The sequence below is a fragment of the Copidosoma floridanum genome, unplaced genomic scaffold, assembly GCF_036245765.1.
Source record: "Copidosoma floridanum isolate Cflo_tuat_1 unplaced genomic scaffold, Cflo_Japanese_pri ptg000021l, whole genome shotgun sequence".
Lineage (NCBI taxonomy): Eukaryota > Metazoa > Arthropoda > Insecta > Hymenoptera > Encyrtidae > Copidosoma > Copidosoma floridanum.
This window is the reverse complement of record NW_028321898.1, coordinates 6,234,452-6,249,939: the sequence shown is the minus strand read 5'-3', so window position 1 is coordinate 6,249,939 and position 15,488 is coordinate 6,234,452. Positions and strand designations below refer to the sequence as shown.

The window sequence follows — 15,488 nt, the reverse complement described above, 5'->3', positions numbered from 1 at the left end:
TTAGGGCAAAGTTGAAACATAATATAATTCAATTTATATAAAAATAACAACGACAAATAATATAAAAGTTAATTTAGTCAAGGTATATTAAATGTAAATAGGTATTTTAAATATTAGTATTAAACATGTATAATTTATTCACGTTAGCAGTATAATGTTAGTATTCAATTTAAATTACTCACATTTACATAAGTATTAATTAAGTTTTACATTATTTTACATTTGATACATACATTATAAAATTATACGTAATAAAATTGTGATAGGTTTAAGTTTATTAAATATATTTAAACATGATACAAATTAGGAACCGCACATATATATTCTCCATCAAGAACAGAAGAAGCAAGATGCACACAAATTTTTGTAATATCGTTTGTGTTAACAGCTGTTAATATATTAGACACGTTAATTATTCTTTTAGTAGGTTCGTCACTTTCATGTACTGTAATACGATAACAGAGTGTAAACTCTTTTGATTCTACTTTATCAATAATATCTGAGTAAGAAACATAATCTAAAGCTGCTGAATTTAGATTTTCTGCTTCTACGTTTTCTTTCAAAAATATTAAAGATTGTGCCATTGCAATTGATCTACTTATTTGCCGTACAATAGAAGATAATTCAAACGTTGCCTAAAAAATCGAAAGATAAATCAATATGGAAAAAATTTTTACAATAATTTTAAATAATTTCAAATAATTTTAAATAATTTTTGTACAAATTTAGAAATTTATTTTATTTTTTTTGAAAATTTTTGTTTTCTTTTTAAATATTTTTTAAACTATTTATTATTATTCATCATTTTTTGTATTTATTTACCAGCTTAATTAAATTGAATTTATTGCAATAATTGATTATTTATTAAATGTGTACGATTTTTTATAATTTAAGTATTAAAGTAATAAATTTTACCTTTAATTGTCTAACAAATAAATAGTAATTGTCACTAAAATTTTGAGATAATTTTTTACTTGTAATATATGATTGCCCCACATAATAAATATAATAAACAATGATCAAGTATGTAGAAATATATTTATTATAATACAGTAATACAATTTATTTTATACAATAATACATTTTTTTATATTATTCTTTCAAATATAAAAAAAAAAAAATTTTTTTTGAACGACTAATTCATACAAAACCAAAGCTTACTAGTTAATCTGATAAGATTGTGTACACTTAAATAGAAGTAATTTTTTTCCTGGCGTTAACCCTGAATGGCAACATTAAACATTATTTCCTTTTAGTTAACTGGATGCAGGTCATAACGGATCTAACGCCATCTGCAGGACAAACAACGTGTGATGTTGCCATTCAAGCCTTGTTCACGGTGGAAGTAGAAAGAATAAGCGGTATTGACTTGGATATCTTTGAAAACATAAGCCATGTGCTTTCTGTTTTTATCTTAGAGCATATAATATACTGGAGTGAGCATGGCAATGCTTCACAGCGTGACGAGACTGACCGACTTTCAGTAATAGCTATCTCTCTCTTGCTGAAACACGATTAAGTCAACTTGCAGGTACACTTGAAAACAGAAAGGTTTGAAGACCGACCAATCGCGTTTCAGCGAGACATCACTACTGAAAGTCGGTTTGTCTCGTCACACTGTTAAGCATTGCCATGCTGACTCCAGTAGTATATGCTTTAAGATTTTTATGAACATAGATATACAAGCCAATGCTGCTTATGCTTTCTGCTTTCACCATGAACATCCCCTTAGGATAAAATGCTTGGAGAAAAAATAACTTTCCCTCGGGTGTACGTTGTAAACTGTAAGAAATCATACCTTCAAAGTATTTAAAATGTAATGTGCCTTAATAGCAGCATCGTTAATACAAATAAAGAAAAGTATTGCTTGCTAATGTTAAAATGAATACAATGAATTGCATTTAACAAACTACAAGCGTTTTCCTGTATTCTTATTTCCAACTCTCTGAAAAGGTTAACAAAGCTATTTGGAAGATATGAGATAATGCAAATCACATTGTAGTAATATTCATTTTTTTCGTGTCAAAATAAAAAAAAAAATAATAATTTTAAAAATAATTTGAAATTTAAAAAAATGAGAAATTTTTTTTTAAAAATTAAAAAAATATACAAAAATATTTTGAACTATTGTCTAAATTTATATAATAAATATTTTAAGTATTTCATTTTCATTAGTACAAATCAGCAATTAATTTTTTTTATTTGTTTTTATTTAAAATTATTTGAAATTATTTTTTTTTATTTATTAAAAAAAATTTTTTTTTGTTTTTATGAAAAGTGTTTACATCTTATGCCCGGGCACCTTTAGACGCATGAATCATTTGAACTAGTTGACCATTTCCAGATTCAAAGCAATAGCCAGAATGATATAGTAATGGCCTCCAGTTAATAACACTTTTAGTTACATGCAAGTTCTGATGCATATTATAAGTCATGGCACTTTTTGAATACAACCTTTCTGTTCCCACGACAAAATCAGCTAATAATTCATGTGCATGGCACAGTTCATCAAAAGATACGTTATCTTGTATAAAATATAAAAAGCTTTTAGGAACAAGTTCCAATGTGAAAAAAAAGTTTGGAATGTTGGAAAAGTTCTTAATATTGTAGTTCTTAATATTGTAATATACTATCGATAAAAAGTTTGAATCTCGTTTGTACTGTAAGAAAGTTCAAATGCGATGTTTAAGAGAACGGAAAGCTGAAGAACTCGACAAAAACAAAAAAATTCCGAAAACCATCAGTGTGAGTGATGCAATACACATTCAGAATTTGGTTATTAAAAATGAAAAAGGTTCTGATGTGGATAATGATTCTGATGAAGTACACTGCCTTAATGGATGAGGACGACGACAACGAAGACGACGATGATGATGACGACGATGATGACGACGATGATGATGACGATAAGGAGGATGATGATGATGATGATGACGATGACGATGATGATGATGATGATACTTTACCTATGTCGCACAAAACATGATGATTTTTAACTTGTATATGTTGGAAAATAAAAATAAGTTACTTACCTTACATTTTGATGTTACCGACGGTTGTTAAATTTATTATTTGTTTTATTTGTACTTGGTACCTTACGGGCACTCCACGGTCCATTCCTGGCAACCGGAACCTAAGGAATCCAAAACCCGCCAGGGAACGCACCTGGTAACAGTTTGTATACCACCCGGAAAGACTTCCGGAAGAGGTCCGGAGACCAAGCTTAAGGCACCGGAGCTGGTCCGCGATAAGCGGCTGTGTTAAGGCTATTGCGCTGCAGAATAGCCCTATTGGGCGGCGCAATAGACTTAACACAGCCGCTTACGGAGAAATTCCCATCCTGCTCGCTCTATTGCGCTCCATGTTACTGCAGCCTAACGTATAAGGGATAGGCCGTGTTCACATATTTTGTGGTATAGGTATACTTCAGAATTTATTGGGGTGTCGCGTTCATATTGTATCTCTATGGTTGCGTTTGTCTACCTATCCTGATGTCGAAATTACATTGTCATGTTATTTTTAATATTTCGCGACCACTGTAGCCAAATTAAAATTTTTTTATTCACAGACGACACGCGCAATTCACGCGCAATCCTTTATTACCTACGTGTTGTCAACTAGAACTCTCTTTAACGAGAAATGCGCATTAAAAGACCTGCCTATACTTAAGGAATTTTAATTTACAGCTGTAAAATATTTGACTGTGCGAAACACTTGTGATGTAACTTTTTACAGTTTTTTGTACGCGCAATCGATCTGTGATAAATATTGCAATTCTGAACAGTGTTTGTAGGATAAGTTACTGAAGCCCGAAAAAACTTACATCATTTTATTATTATTTATTACAGTACGTAGTTATAGTAAAAATAAAATAAGAGTACTTTGTCCCTGAGTTACACTTATTAATTCCTTTATTTTTGTTTTTGGAATGAGACTTCATCAAAATCCTTACATTTGTAGAAATCAGGAAACACTTATTTAAATGTTATAAGCTAAAAATTAATTTTTGAAAATGTTAGATTAGAGTATATGCCTGATACACGTCAGTTGTATATTGAATTATAGAAAAGATATTTTAATCATAAGGTATTCAAAATATTTTCCACTAGTGAAGGAGAATTAAAGAGCAGATGTAGTAAACCAGCATTTTAACTTGAAATGTGGAGTTAAAGAGGAATTTTATACATGCGTAGGTAAAACGATGTATGTATTTTTTGTCATGTTAAGATTATTATTTCGTTTTACTTCTGTAGAAATAACCTTGAATTATTTTCTGTTATTATAAAAAATGTGTTTTTCTGCAATACATTCTATTGTAAGTTATGTTGCTGATTATAATGTGAGAATGTCAGAGATTGCCTTGAACCGCTGATTTAACCATAAGTAATTCATAATCCATAATTATAATTTACTCCACGGTTAACAACTGCTTAGTTGAGCTCGGCGTATTAGGTACTCATTATACATTGTAGGCATATAACAGTGCGTTTGGAGAAGCGCTGGCTAGTCGGGCTTAAAAATATTGCAAAAAAAAAATTGTAGTGGAATAGTAAGGGGTTACAGTTAATTAAATGTTATTGTGATACATGCATTTTTATGCGTAGGAACATGCCAATAGGCATTGACACAATATTTTCTACTGTTTAAATTTCCACACGAAATTTTGGTTTTAATTTTTTGTTGAAATTTAATTTTTTGAAGTTTTGTCAAATAATCATTTATAGTGATCATTTATACTGAATGTCACCTACAGGTTGGCTAATTTATCTATTTATTCATGATGCTTGGTCAGCCAATCATTTAACTATTGGCTTATATTGAAAACTGTAAGCTATTTTTAATTTAATTTATGTCTTAAAAATAATTAGATCTCGTGTCTGTATGTAAATAAGTATTTATTGTCTTTACAACAAAAACTAACAGTTCAATGTATTTAAAATTTTTTTCGCAATCTTTAAAATACTAAAGGTTGGCATGTATCTCAAAGTTTCCTTAGACTAACTAGCTCAACTATTTTTCTAGTTTAAGAAAGATAAATTTTATTTTCATTTCAGTAAAAAACAAAATATCATAGTTCAGTATTGCTTATCAAAATTTTTATATTAATGAATGAGTAAAATAAATTGTATTCTGTGTTACAGTGAAGTGAATGCTGTAAATCTCAACTTACAGGTATAAAAATTACATAATAGCGTAGATAATTAAAGTGTTGGTCAATAATGTTTTCAATATCAATCGACATTTCAGGTTTATATATTTAACACAGATGGTGTGTAACAGTAGTGCAGAAAAATTCTTTTTTTTGTAGTTTTGTGAATTTATACCTAATATCAAAAAGCTTATTTACTGTTTTAATACTGAATTCAGGGTTTTTGCAAGGACTTTTAATCCATTTAGAGTTTTGCTAACGTTACATGCGCATAACAATCATTTACTTAAGTTACTGCAATTGTCATTTAATTATAATAATAATAATTCATAATAACATCGATGCTTACAGTTTTTATACTGAAACTTTTTGTTACATAAGGAGAGTCAGGAGTATCATTCATCAATATTTTGAACTCATGATTTGAAATATAACAATTCACCATGAGATTCATAATTCTTGATGAGTCAGTTGGTTCGACGTTTTGCCTGCACGAAACTCTGCACGGGCAAGCCATTGATTCCTCGCGGATGCAATTTTTTTGAAGTTTTACTTCTTTCGGCGCGTTAAGTATGTGCGAGGGTAAATCAACGATTTTAGATTTTGACCTTGAGAAAAACGGTGACGGAAGTGGATTTTGAGAAGTGGATAGAGAGAACACGGCCTATTATCTATTATAATATTAGCTAAAGGCACGTATTACAGCTTAAGGCTCTGCAACAGAACTCAGTAATATAAAAGAACAAGAAGAAGGCTCGTAAAGCTCAAGTAATAATTAACATGAAAATAGTAGTAGTATGTGCGCTCCAGCTGTGGGTTCGAGTGAGAGAGAGCTAGCTTGCGTCGATACAAAAGATGGCTCTCGGGACTAGCTGTTGCTTCCTGTGCGAGTGGCCTGCTTGAGCGCAAGGTGTTGAAAGCGCGCTGAACGGTGTTACCTCATATACTCTCCCCCCAGTGATCTACGCAGGTAGCGCTGCGTTGGGATTGCAGTCGGCCACCTGGTAAAGCGGTCGATGATCGTGTGGCAGAATTGCATGCCTTGGGCCAACGGCATTTTGATGAGGTCATTTAGATGTTGGAATCTGTTGTCTGGTTCGGAGAAGGAACTGAGAGCTGCTCTATTGTGTTAGTCTACTTTCGACCTTTGGCAGGCCTCGCAGTGTTGGCACCAGGAGCGTGCATCTTGGTGGATGCCTGGCCACACAAATTTCTCGGCTAACAGGCGGGTGGTTGTTCTGCCTCCTGGAAGATAACCCGTGGACAACGTCAAAGGCTTTGCGGCGCAGGGGAGCCGGCAAGTAGGGCCTGGCGGTGTTGTTGCTTACCTCACAGTAAATTGTGTGACTGTAAATGTTAAGGGCTTGGAGCTTGAGACAAGAGCTGTCGAGGTTTGTCAGCTCGTCGTCTGCGGCCTAAGCTTCTGCGATGGTTGCCGCGTCAAGCAGGCTGGGCATGGAGATGGTCTCTGCTGCCGGGTTGAGAGCGTTGGTTTGAGGTGGGTTGAAGCTGATGTGGCGTCGTTGAGTCGCAATAGGGTGTCTGCGACGACATTTTCCTCACATCGTGCGTGGACCAGCACCGTATTATGATGCAAGATGTGCTCTAGGTGTCCTGCTTGTCTTGGCGAAGCTTTGTCCGAGCGCTGAGAGGCTGCATAAATCAGTGGTTTATGGTCAGTGTAGATAACGAAACTTCGGCCCTCTAGGATTCGATTGAAGTGCTTGACGGCTTCGTAGACAGACAGAAGTTCGCGGTCGTATGTACAGTAGGGTTTCTGATTGTCGTCTAGCTTGTGAGAGTAGAATCTTAGGGGTCGCCAGGTACCATGGACCTATTGCTGCTCTAGGACTGCGCCAATGGCAACGTCTGAAGCATCGGTCCTGAGTGCCAGGGTCGCTTTTGGGTCGAGGAACGTGGTGCAAGCGGCTTAAGTGATGCAATGTTTGCAGCGTTCGAAGGCTTGTTCTGCTTCTGGTGTTAATTTGAGCGTGGCCTTCTTAGCTAGGCCTTTGAGCATCTTGTGTAGAGGTACCTGCAGCTCGGCAGCGTGTGGGATGTAGCGCTTGTAGTAGTTGAAGGCTTCGAGGAATCTGCGAAACTTTGTTGCGTTGTTTGGCTTGGTGAAAGCTTTGACAGCTTCTGTTTTTCCTGTAGAGGGCTGAAATCCGTCCTTTGAATCCTGGAAGCCTAGGGAGAGGGTCTGAGAGGTGCCGATGTCGCACTCCTGTGGGTTGATTTTTAGCTTGGCCTCCCGGAGTGTGACAAACAGCTGGCGAAGATGGTCTAGATGTTGCTCGTGTGTCGATAAGGCTATGAAGATGTCATCGATGTAGGCTTTGGCGAAGGGCAGCTTCCGAAGGATGTGGTCCATGATTTTCTGCATGGATTGCGCTGCGTTCCGAAGTCCTAGCGAGGTGCCGAGGAAATCGTATAGCCCGAACGGAGCGGTGACGACAGTTTTCTCAACGTCCTCTGCAGCGATAGGAATTTGGTAAAAAGTCTGCCGGGTATCGTGCACGCATTAAGGCGGCGGTAGTCCCAAGTAACGCACCACCAACCGTCCTTTTTTGGGCACTAGATGGAGAGGGCTGGCCCATTGGCTGTTAAAGGGTCTGATAATACTTTTTTCAAGGAGATCAATAAAAACCTTTTTAGCCGCATCCAGTCGTTTTTCAGAGAGGCGCCAAGGGTGCTCGAAGGTTGGAGGTCCTGTAGAGCTGATTGAGTGCTTTACCGGTAGGCCTGGAGGCTGGACAGGACTGCTGCTTGGCTCGAACAGGTCTGCAAATTCCTTGACAAGCTCGGCATACTTCTGTGCGAAGATGCTGCTGTTGTCGCAGAAATGAGTAACTGTGGAAATCGAGTGGAGAGGTGCCCTGTCGAGGACTCCTTGCGAGGCAAGACCGGTGGATCTATTAGCCTTACGGTTTTGTCATCGGGTAGAAGACCGTACTTCGTCAGGAAGTCCGCTCCACTGATACCATGTGGCACGTCAACGATGGTAAAGGTGCAGTCAAAATCTCTTCGGAGACCAAGGTTGAGCGTAAGCTCATGCGTGCCGAAGGTCCGAATGGTCGACTGGTTGGCAGCATACAGCGTGAGTGGCTGCTGTTGTAGGTTTTCTCGGACTGCTGACCTTGGCAAGAGTGAAAGAACTGATCCACTGTCCACGAGGAAGCGTAAGTTGGTGCACTTATCGCACACATGTAAACGGTTTTCGGTGACGCATGTGCTCACCTCTGCCACCTGATCCAGAAGTGGCATTAAACGTTTCCCTGTCCTGGTGCAATGGGTGCGGGGTAGGAGCAGGGCTGCATGCAGCATATGGCTGCTGCTCTATGCTTGTTGTGGTACCAGTACCAGGATGGCGAGGTTGGTGTGGCTGCGGGTGACTGGGATCAGCCTCGGCTGCGGGAGCGAGAATTCTGACCACGCCGATTGTTGATATTGTTGGCCATGGACTGCTCATGTTTACTGGCGGGTGAGTTCAGTGAGGTGTGCTGCTGCGAGCCTGAGGGCAGCAATTTTCTGCGTGAGGTCTGGGTGTTCAGTTTGACTTGTGGATCAACTCACACAACTCACAGCCATAACGGAGTTTCCGGTTTCCAGCAGTTTGTCTGTGGCCTCAGTGAGCTTGGGCATGTCAGCTTGGTCCAGCACTCGAAGCAGCATAGCAGAATTGGGTAGTAAAAGGTCTAGCCACCTGAGGGTCTAGGCTTTGTCGGTGAAGTTAGCACCAGCGTGACTTTTGAGGTTGCGCCACAGCTGGGATGGTTTCATATCGCCAAGTTGTAGGCCGGAAAGCACTTTTTGTAACTACTTCTCGGGCGAATCGGACGTCCTTGCGAGAATGGCTTCTTTAATTGCCGTGGATTTGTCTGTCTCCAGAGGATCGCTGATGATGTGGGATAGTCTAAACCGACCCAAAAGTCTCAAGTGACCCGAGACTGCGCAGTAAGCATTCGGGTTCAGAGCATGCGCGGTGAGCTAAGTCAAGTGAAAGTTGCAGGACCGTAGTACATACTTGCGTTTTTGACAGCTTGGGGGGCCCCGGCCCTGCAATATCGACCGTCGTTTTACACAACAGCCGGCATTATAGGAATTCGAGGTTATCAATAAAACTGATATATATAGACAAAAAGTTTATTTTATGGAATATACAAAAGAAGCATGCAAAAGGTGTAGGTCAACGTTGATTTAAATGTGGTACAATTTATAAATTTTTTTGAAAAATGAGCTTTAGTTCCCAATCACCGTCCTCGTTTTGCTGGTAAGCCGCTGCATCTATAATTTCTCCATTGTGTTCTAGTGGTATTGGTATTTCCACAACCCCATAATTAGGTGCATTTTCTACATCTTGACGTAATTTTTTATATACTGGGAGATTTTCCAGATCACTATCACAATTAATGTCTGATGTGCTGTTGTTGGTAACAGTGGGAGTATTGTCAACACTTGCTGTCAGTTCTTAACAACAAAAAAAAATAATAATCAGTACTATGTTGAACAATTGTTACATACTTTTGCACCCTTAAAATATTACATAATTCCATACCGATGTCATGATAAGGTTCTCCTTCTAGTTCTAAGCTCTCTTCGATTTCGTCCACGCTGTTGTTGAGATTTTCAAAGTCTTTTGTTTCTTCTTCTGAAATATTATCAATCAATACGTAAAAACTCACTGATAAGTATTATAAATCAATTAATTATTAAGCATTGTGTAAATATAATATATGTTAAATAATTTTCACCGAGAGACAACCAAGATTTAAAACTGTTTTTAAAATTTTAATAAGCGGCTTTTTGAAAATTTTAATCAGTTTTCGAAAAGTTATAGTGTCGGTTATCGCTTCAATTAATTTTATAGTAAGTTGATCATGAAGTAAATTTTTTGGTTTTAAACCAATAGTTTTGTTATTATTGGATTGTACAAAAAACTTTTTGGGGTAAGTTGCGAGTTAAAAAATAATTAAACACGAAAAAAACTGTTACGCTACCCGACTGCTAAGGTACGATTTACGTTTTACGATTGCAAAGGTCGCAAACTTCAATAAGTTTGCGCTTATGTATTGCAGAGAAATCAGAAAAATTACATAGATAAAAGTTATTAGAATTTTTTTTTTTTTTTTTTTTTTTTTTTTTTTTTTTTTTAAATGAAAGCACGAAAATAAACCGATCAAATTTCATGCTTCCCCACATTTTTCTATATGAAGTAAGACATTATAAATTCCAGGAGAAAGGTTACAATACAAATATTATTCAAGGCGTATTCAACAACTTAAAAGTAACGGTTTAATTTAAGGTAAAAAGAAGCATTCGTATTTTTTTTTACTGCAGAGTGGAATAAGAGAAACTTTAAAAAAATACATTACCAAAGTCTTCACCAATAAAAGTTGATACGGCATCCAAAAATTTTATCAAATCCCATTTTTTTTCCTCTAATTTTCTCCAAGCGTTATCGATAAGTTCGTTTCGTGCTTTTGTTTTTGGAGTTTGCGTGTGTATGTCGGATTCTGCAAAATTTTCTCCCAGATTAATTAAAAAACGACTTTTGTGAAAAACACCTAGTAGACCTCCTAAAATAATACATTAAATACTTACTATGTATCCATGGTTTCCTGCTCAAAATTTTTATCATACTTTATATATTTTTTTTTTTTCTTACGCATAAACACTTCCAGCGAAGCATGACTCCCCAACTGATCAACTAGCCATCTATGGAATGCTTCAAGAACGTTGTTAGTTCGTCGAGGCTGTCGGTATACACTAAAATGAAGATCACTCATCCATTGATTGACAAAGTAGTTGAAAAACTGGAGTAAACACAAATCGTTTGGAAATTTTATGCAGCGATCTTTATCAATAAGCCGGAAACCTTCCCATATGAGATTTTGAGGCAACAGTGCCAATCCAATCAGTTTTTTTATTAATTTATGTTTTACAGCGTTTGCCGTTTTTTGATTTTTTTTTAGAGCAACCTTTTTAGAAATGGCGTTTTTGTACACGGCCTGGAAGAAGAAGTTTGATTATTCCGCTAATAATAATTTTTCTTCTCAGTATTTTATTGTAAAAAATTAATAAATTTACTTGTCCTAAATGGAAAAAACAACCATGAAGCTGAATACTGGGAAAAACGATTTTGAAAGCATTTCTCAATGCTACTTCATAGTCCGACATCAAATCAGTGGGAGCGAAATCTTGAAACACATTTTTTATAGTTGAAAGTACTGCAACGTAGGCTTCTGTGGTTCTGTTGCTCATAAGCATAAATATAATTGGTACAACCTGTCAAACACAACACAATTGATTAATTCATCGAAACCTTATTACAAATCTAAACGATAAATCGACATGAATTAATGTTAATTAAAGTGTTTCTTTTATTGCAGAATCAACGATGATTCGGCGTCAATTTAGTATCGATATTTAGGATAGTGAATTTAATAATATATAAAAAAAAAGTTCGTGCCGTTTAAAAGCCTGTTTCAATTCTTTGTTTGTTTTCAATACTTAAGCGCTAATTAAACAGTGAGTGTGTATGGGATAATACTTGAAGAAAGTGATGTTTTGAATAATATGTTTATGAGGAGTGGCAGTGGCTCAGTGGTAAGCATTCTTGATACTGACCCAACGCTGTTCTAGGGGTCGTGGATTCGATTCCTGGTGAGTGCAGATTTTTTCAAAAACTGTTATCACCGGAAAAAGTTCATATGCATCCCCGGCTGTTTCAGGGCGGGTTTTTCCGTGGAATTTTCCTTCAGAGTAATTCCAGGATTTTTTCCTTGCTCCACAGGTCTTCGGGCCTGAGTGAATGCGAAACAGTGTTAGGGCAATATAGGTACGGATTAGCGATACCAGTAAGCGCCCCGGGTTGTCTGGTGATTGATGATAGAGTTGTTATTTAATGCTTTGTTAATCAATAAAGCGACCAGTAAGCTTGTGGTATTGCTAATGAGTGCGTTGAGTTATTGGGTTCATAGCTTGGGGTTAATTTATTACGTATGAAATCTTATCGAGTTGCTGGGTTATTGCGTCTTGCTCCATATCATTAAATATAATTTTGCGCCATATCATCTGCCTCTTTCGAGAGCACTGATGGGGCTTCTCCAGCGATGCTTATTAGCTTGGATCCGATGATTCAGCAGAGAGCGCCGCACAAAGGACAAAAAGTGAGTGGAAATTATAAAAATTATTGTTTCAACTGATTTTTAGTTAAAAGCTTAAAATTTTAGTAATGAAATTGTTTACAATATGTGATACCGACTTTTTTGATACTTCTTATTTGAGACCAGATTTAGGGTGGTCAAACGCAGAAGTTTTCACAAAAAATGACAACTTTATAATTATTTTGGAGCAATGAACAAAATATCTAATGATTCAATTTATCCGTGAATGTAATTATGTATATTATGTGTTGATAAAGTCGTAAAAAATAGTGTGATACTTACGATTCCAGATTCCATTTCACACATGATTGTGAAGAACTGTGATTTGTGTTTATCAATATTAATATTTGGACGGACATTAAACGTACCATCTGCATAAATACGTACAGCAGAAATACTTTTCATTATTTCTTCGTCATACCAAATAATGTGATCTTGGCCATCTGACAAAGTAACAAGTGTAGATGTCACGTACTTTATTTCATTATTGTATCTATAACCGAACTCTTTTTCATTTTTTAATAAATTTCCCAGATCTTTAATGGTCGTTAATTGCTGGAAACTTGGCATTTTTACGTACTCCTCTCTTTTATACTTCAAATGCCTGTATAAAGTAGCTCGTTTGGTTTTTAGTGGAGTCCGAGCAGCCATATTAGGGTTCCTGCGATGCAAAAATTATTTTAAAAATATATTATTTAAAAATATGGTTCTTCCATAAACGCAAAGTAAAAAATCTAAATATGCTCTCATGCGGTGAAGCATCGGTGAAGCATACAAATATTTCATATTAATAAAAATTAGGAAAAAACTAGAAACTTTTTTATGTTGACTAATTGAACTATGATCAATAGTCTTACTCTTTTACTTTGTCGTTATAAAATTTGGTCACACTTTCTACGCCAGGATTTTTTATTCCATCAATCAGTTCCTTATGGAAAGCTTTATCTTCTTTGTAATGCGATTCTGGTTTACAGATTTTTGGATCATGAGCTCCTTTTACTTCAGTTATTTCCCCATTTTTGGTTTTCACTCTAACAATACACTTACTGTTCTTCACTTTTATGTATTTACACTGAAAGTACCTGAAACAGTGGCTTTAAATGAACTCATTGAAGTATAGTAATACTAAAAAAATTTAAGTTCATGTGATCCTATGCTTGCTTAGTAGTGCACAAGAAAAGTACTTACGTAGTGTCACGATATGTGTCCTTTTTATAAAAAATATAATCTCTTATTACTAAAAACGTTTGCTTTGTGTCAGTCATTTTATGTAAACATTAAAAAAAAAGTCAAACAATATTCCAAACACTGCTCTATAAAAATCTCTTTGCAAGATAGATGTTGTTTGATAGAGTACGTTACGTGGACCAGTATATAAACAGACAATAACACGCGAGAACAAAAAGTTCTACCTACCTGTGAGGGTGGCGGCGCGCTATGCGCTCAAAGGGTTTGTAATGACAGCTTAAGTACAACGAACCTCCAACCTAAATATGGTCTAATTATACAATAAATGTAAAATACAGCATCTATCAAATGGTACTTTTATTTTACCTTCAATACATAATTTATATAAAATAAGTCTCTTTCTGGTAAGCATTTTATGAGTTTTATCCACACTCAGCGTGGTGGGTCGTTTTTTACTTTAAAAATTTTTTTTGTCATGCTTGTGTATATGTACATATGTGTGCACACATGCATTATATGCATACGATAGTACATGGAGATAGGATTTAGCCTTATCTTCCATAATGACACGTAGGTGCATTACATTGCATGTTCTTCTTCATGAACAGAAGTTCCGGGCGGCCCGGGTGCCCGTCTACGTACACCACCATCGCAGCCAAGTGCACTGTTTACATCTGTGCTTTATTATGATTTGTTAAGGTTGGCAGTCCTTGTGATACAGCTGCTCTTCGGTTAAATAACCTCGAATTCCTATAATGCCGGCTGCTGTGTAAAACGACGGTCGATATTGCAGGGCCGGGGCCCCCCAAGCTGTCAAAAACGCAAGTATGTACTACGGTCCTGCAACTTTCACTTGACTCAGCTCACCGCGCATGCTCTGAACCCGAATGCTTACTGCGCAGTCTCGGGTCACTTGAGACTTTTGGGTCGGTTGAGACTATCCCGATGATGTCCGCAAGTTGATCGATGACGTCGCTGTCAAGTGTACTGACGATGAGATTGTATTTTGCTGCATCATTGATGACTTAGAATATATATTGTAAATTTAATAGGTATATCTTAAAGTAATTTTTCGTACAAAAAATTTGAAAGATTTCTGCAGATCATATCAATGCAATTTAACGTGATTTGTCTATATGGTTATATATTATATTGCATTCTTTTTTACATTAAGTATTTAAAAAATGAAGCAGTGAAAATTCTGTCATTTTTGAGGATGTTTTTGATGCTATTTTTTACATATGCTCAATGTTTGAGTAACACTTCTCAAAAAAATCTATGTGTGAGGAACGTCCTGAAGGGACCTACACTGGCATGTAATACTACCCTATTGAAAAAAGTGGTAGTACAGTATGGTTTTTCTTAACTGTTTAGATAAAATTATATTTTGGGTATTAAATATGGACGAGGAATAAGTGTGAGATCGTATGTGATAGATGTGAGCGTGACGTTACAGATGTAATCAGCGTATAAGTAGAAAGAAGTTGTTTTGAAACCATCGGAAGATTCGATGAAAGCGCAGTCTTGTACTGGCCAGTCTATATATTAATTTTATCGTTTTGTGTCGTAAAATATTGTTTATAATCGTTAACTCATGAAATATTTATTAATAAAGAATAAATTTGACCCTTTGAAAAAAAAAAAAATACATTTTGCTATACTAACAGTGAAAAATAATCTGGTTAGTTTTTATGTTATGATAAAGAAACCAATGGTATGTGGAAGAGCTTAATTTTGTACAAATTTAAGCAAAATAAGAGGTATGTTATTTTTAAATATTGTTATTAACGAATTAGTGTTTATTAAAATACTTATGTTCTTATGCATTATTGTGCCTTGAAAAAAAGTTCTAATTTGTTTCTGATGTATTCTTTTATGAAAAAATTTGTTTCTACTACTATATGCATGATACCAGGTATGTACGTAATATTAAGGACCTTACTGTTATTGTTATTATAACCCAGCCGAACCTGGCACACGCC

General features: G+C 35.9%; 1 protein-coding gene across 3 annotated transcripts in view; it reads left to right on the top strand.

Annotated features, from left to right (window-relative positions):
* The first annotated feature begins 3,592 nt into the window (after positions 1–3,592).
* The window catches only part of Sarm (sterile alpha and armadillo motif), a 390,671-nt gene continuing 378,775 nt past the window's right edge, over positions 3,593–15,488 (top strand). The window contains exon 1 of one of the 3 annotated variants that reach the window (XM_089594455.1): positions 3,593–3,847. The gene's annotated coding sequence lies outside the window, so the exon portion shown is untranslated. Of the gene's footprint in view, positions 4,204–15,488 lie in introns of all 3 variants that reach the window. The other 2 variants (XM_089594454.1, XM_089594456.1) reach the window with 2 other exon arrangements.